This window comes from Arachis stenosperma, chromosome 4, assembly GCF_014773155.1.
Source record: "Arachis stenosperma cultivar V10309 chromosome 4, arast.V10309.gnm1.PFL2, whole genome shotgun sequence".
NCBI lineage: Eukaryota > Viridiplantae > Streptophyta > Magnoliopsida > Fabales > Fabaceae > Arachis > Arachis stenosperma.
The window spans coordinates 142099103-142105102 of NC_080380.1; positions in this window are offsets into that span (position 1 = coordinate 142099103).

Consider the following 6000-nt stretch of genomic DNA (forward strand, 5'->3'; position numbering starts at 1 on the left):
CCATCCCTATTCTGCAAGTCAACGGTTTTTCTCAACTAATAATACATAACAAGTAAATATTTTTCTAAAAAAAAAAATCTCATTAAGTAATTAAGTAATTTCACTCGTTTTTTTTTAAAAAAAAAAAAAGCCTCTTATTATGACTATGAACGATGATACGATGTGTGTAGTTACACTAAAAATTATATTAAAATTAGAAATGATGCTACGTGTATACTAAAATCAACTACTAAAGTCAGTCACTAGTATAAAATACATGTTGAAATATAAATATACATTAAAAATAAATTAAATCACACATATATTTATACACAAATATATTGGTGATTGATTTTAGTATATAAATAGCATTTCTCTAAAATAAGTTGTAAAAACAGTAGTAATTACTTACTTTTTGTTTTATGATGCTATACATTTCGGTTTTTAGTTATTTTAAATTTCTGTCATATAAGATATATATTTTTTTAAGGCTGACATAGAAAATATTTGAGAAAAAATTTTTAAAAAATATTTTGATTCTATATATTTATATGAATTTTTTTGTTTTATTTTTATATTTGATTTATATTAGTTTGTTCACCTATTTATAGAATCCTAGCTCGGCTCATATTTGGGATTTTTAAAATAAATAAAATAAACATAATATTACCAATACATTCAAACGTGGGAGTATTCATATTTTTATCCCACATTAGACATTTTATTTGCATTGTAAACAAAATTATTTATTTAATTTTTTTATTTGTATTTTGTTTATAGATAAAATAAATAATATAATTTTATTATTTATTTTGTTTACGGTATAAATGAGACAGAGATAAAATTCTCTATAAAAAAAGTAGTGGTTTCTCAAATTATAATTTTTGTTAATAAAAGAATAAATTTTTATAGAGAAATCCCTCTAAATTATATTACACAGCCCTCCCTTTTCGAAAAAAAAAAAGCTTTCTTTTTAAATTATAAATAGTAATAAATATTATTTTAGTCCCTAATAAGATTTAAGGTCAAAATTAAAATTGTTCATAACCTTTTTTTTATTCGAAATCATCCCCAATATTTTATTTGATATTAAAATCGTTTTTTTTTATACAAATTTATCCTTTATAAGATTTAATAATTAAAAAAAAAACATCGTCCTTCTTCTAGCGCCTCTCATCTCCTTCTACCTTATCATCTTCCTCCTCCTACCTCATTATCACAGTAATCACTCTCCCTCACTACAAGAAATGCGCTGAGTACTGTCGGATTTAGTGTCGCGCATTACCGTCAGTTTTATTGATTGATATAGGATTCACTATTTCCTGTCCTTCTCACAGAAACCAGTCCCTTCATCGTATCCCTTCTGTCAGCCGCGACTCTCACCGTCCCCCCTTTGTTTGTTGTCTACCACTGTCGCCGCACCGCCATCGTCGCTGTCCAGCACCGCCATTGCATCTCTCTGTCGTCATCCCCATTTAGGTTCCATGGTTCTTTTTTAAAACTTGTTTAAATTATAATTTATGATTTGGTTATCAAATGCTAATTTAGTACTTAGGATGAAGTGGAGTTAATTTAGAATTTAGAGTAAAGTTAATTTAGGGTTTAGGATTAAGTTAATTTGAAATATAGGCTTATTTAGAATTTAGGATGAAGTGAAGTTAATTTAGGATTTAAAGTTAACTTAATTTTTTAATTAAATATTTATTATTTAAGATTTTTTAATCCAAGTCTTACTAGGAAAAATAATAAAAAAGTTCTTGGAGCAATTGTTAAAGATTTAAACTCTCTAATTCAATTGAATAAATTATTGTGTTTGACATTGTAATATTATATGTATAATATTAAATATAGCGTATGAATTCAAGTATTAAAATGAGTTAATATATTCTACTGGAATTGCTGTGGATTTAATTGTGTTTTGACTGATTCTATGTGGATTGAGGTTGTTGGTTGAATTTGTGGGAACCATAAAAGTGGATATATATTCAATTTTAGGAAAGATTATGTCAATTTTTTTTTTTGAAATAATCTAAATGTTGAATTGAATGATTTGTGTAGTATATATGCCATTCAGTTTTAATCATAGTTGTCAGAACTGAACTGGTGATCGAACCAGTCAGGTAACTGGATCATTGGGTCATTGATTCAACCGGTGGGTCACTGGTTGAATCGGTTAACCCGGTCCTATGTAAATAAAAAATAAAATATAGTAAAAAATTAGAATTAAAAATTTAAAATACATATTTTTACTAATATTTTAAAAATATCTAGCTATTCTAAACAATATGGAACAGAAACAATAAGTATTTTGTTAATTTTACTCTATCATAAATATTTTTATTTTGTTTTTATATTAAAATAAGTATTATTTTCTAATTTTAATAATTTATTAATTAGTTTATATCTATTATATTATTATATACTACAAGTATTTATTGAAAAATAATATTAATAGATATTATATAATTATGAACAAAATAATAAGTGAGTTTATAAGGGTTAATACTCAAATTCGTCCCTGAAAGATCACGCGATCTTCATTTTGGTCCCCGAATAATTTTTTTAATCAAATTAGTCACTGAAAGATAAAATGTAAGTCAAATTAGTCCTTCCGTCAGTTGGATGATGACGTGTCATGTGACACGTGGCAGGTTAGTGACACATGGCATGCCACGTGTCACTTGACATGTAAAAAAGTTTTTTATAGTCAAAATAATCCTTGAAAGTCCAGACGTAAGTCATTTTCATCCCTCAAATTTTAAAAATTAGTCAAACTAGTCCTTATATAATTTTTTTTACAATATTAAATTTACAATATTTTTTGATACTACTAATTTTAATATTATTTTTTAAACCTTAATAAACAAAATTCTCTTTACATAAAATAATAAAAATAATTAAATTTTTATAAAGTTATTTTATCATTTGTATTTTAAAATTTTACATTTTCATATTGTAATTTTTATGTGAATTTTTTTTATTTAAATGAGTTTATCAAATTATTGTTGATTATATATTTAAGAATTTAATATTTTAAATTTTACTAAATAATATAGTAATTATTTTAAATTTTAAATCTTTTAAATTTTTTAAAATTATAATTTTTATTATTGTTTAATTTATATAGTCAAATTCAATAATTGAAAAACTGATTTATGGAATCACTTTTTGAATCTTAATATTCTAATATAATTTTTTAAATATTTTATTTAAAACAAAAGAAATTTTATTTTAATACGAAGCATACCTATTTATATAATGTACTAGTGCGGAATAGCCTGTGTTATGCATAGGTATAATGTTTTCTATTTCATTTTATCTCATTGATTTGTGAAATTAAAAGAAAAATTATATAATCTATCTCAAACATATGAAATAGTGGTATTAACTTTGTTTAGGTTAACATACATAAATTTTGATTTTGAGCATATAACTTTGTTTAAGTTAATAAATACATACATTTCAATTTTGAGTATATATATATATATATATATATATATATATATATATTCCAGCAAAATGTGATAATGTAAGAAAAATATTTTAGAATAGAAAAGAATAAGAGAGATTTTGAGAAGAATTAAAGGAGATAGATAATTTTATTGAAAAAATTTTTAAGAAGAAAAGATACCATTACTAATGTTTTGTTTGTCAATTACATTTCTATTAAAATTAGTAGTATCAAAAAGTATTTCAAATTTAATATTATGAAGAAAAAATAAAAAAAATTATATAAGGACTAGTTTGACTAATTTTTAAAATTTGAGGGATGAAAATAACTTACGTCTGGACTTTCAAGGACTATTTTGAATATAAAAAACTTTTTTACATGTCAAGTGACACGTGGCATGCCACGCGTGCCACGTCATCATGCCACGTATCACTTAACGTGACACGTCATTATCCAACTGACGGAAGGACTAATTTGACTTACATTTTATCTTTGAGGGACTAATTTGATTAAAAAAATCATTCGAGGACGAAAATGAAAATCGCGTAATCTTTCAGGGACGAATTTGAGTATTAACCCGAGTTTATAATTACTGTTAAATAAAAATATAATTAATTTAAAAATGAGTGAGCTTATAATTAAAATTAAATAAAAGTAAATTATTTACCGAAAGATATTAATATGTATTTTAATTTGTATTTATATTATTAATAGACAAGGTAGCCTGGTGGACATAGCTACCTTTTATTTCCTGGAGGGATGGGTTCGAGCCCCAACTTCTTTGTTTTGGAAAAATTTTAAATTGTTCCGGTGCTACCGGTTCTTTGCAGATTTGACCGGTTCGAACCGGTTTTTAACCTTATGCGCTCCAATAATCGGACCGGACCGGTATAGAATCTAGTTCATCGGTTTTTCGGTCGAACCGACCGGTCTGGTCCGGTTCTGCTAACAGTGGTTTTAATAATATATTCTCTTTGCAAACATGACGACAGGAAGTAGAGATAAACCGAGTGGGTCTCATAGTCATGGTAAAGGGAGGGTTTTCATCGAATCCCCAGGACTACTCAGTCATCGCCCTCTACTCCGACTACCTCGTTGACCCCTATGACGTCGTTACAGACAGGTCTATCAGACCAGCAGTTCATCATAGTCCCAAACCTGAATTACGTGCCTCCTCCTTTTGCTACACCCCCTAAACATCTAGCGACAGAGCCCGCGGTGGATGATTCCTCTAATGCGTCCCAGCAGGATGCCCCTCCACTGCCGCCCGTCATCTGGCTCCAAATTTGGCCTGATAGCATGCAGGCCTGAGTACATACTATTTTAATGTCTTTTATCCATAATCTATTTTGAATTTGTTAAGATTTATGTGTTTCTATATGTTTGTTAATCTTAAATTTTTTTTATTGATAGGTTTTCTCCAAACAACAATGCCTGCATACAGGAGATCACCGAGGTCATTAAGTCTATATACCACCAAGCGTGACTGACCTACACTAAGATCCTTACTGAGACCAGAGAGCGATGGATTATGAGGCCACACTGGCGGAGACCTTTAAGTATACCCATATTTTGAAGGCCAACAAGAAGAGATTTGCTGACGAGCGGTCTGCGACCCATTATGTGAGTTTCAATTAATTCTAAGTTTGAAATTTATTTGGTTTAATTTAAAGTCAATTAAGTGTTATCCTAATCACAACGTGTGTGACACAGGAGGATTACACAGAGAAATTGGAGAACGCTACCTAGCAATCTCAACTGACTAGTGGAAACGACAAAGCCGGCTCCGAGACCTCAGTGGTAGATCCTGATAGGGTTTGGTTCGAGACCGCCTGTGAACCCCACAAGAATCGCCGCTTCGGGTTGAGGTCGTTCTTCGCCAGTGGCCTCCGCTCTTCCGTATTGGCAGCTTCCACTGCCTCTGCCACTAGTCCTGCCGATCCCCAAAAAGTTGTCAACTTGAGGGAGGAGATGCAGAAGCTGATAGATGAGCTTCACCAACAAGTTGAGCAGTTTAAGCAGAGGTACAACGACCTTCTTGCACGCGTGGAAGGAGTCGTTGCCATTAGCTCAGACCTGACAGAGAAGCTGGAGCGGATGGATTGTTTGCAAGAGCAGATGGAAGCGTACAACCAGCAGATGCACGCTGGAGGCAGCGGCGCTGCTGGTACCAGCAGCAACATGGCTGGTGGGGGACCGACATTAGTAACTATTCCGCCGCCTCAGCAGGGTCCAGATGACGACGACGATTATAGGGATCTGTAGGGTTTAGGAATTTAGTTTTTTTTTTATGTCTACTTCATTGTATTCTACTTCTGTGATATTTTATTATATTTAGACTATTTATTTTTAATAAAATAATTTGTTAATTTTTGGTAATTTTGTTAAAAAGAGTTTTAATTTGACTACTAATTGTGACTTAACTGTACCACAAAAAAACCTACCGTAGGATTTACCGGCGGACAAATTCGAATGTAATTTCGCGCCAAAAAACACATGATATAGCACCAAAGTTACTGTCAGAATAATCTGACGATAATTAGCATCTCAGTCTCGACAAATTCACTGAA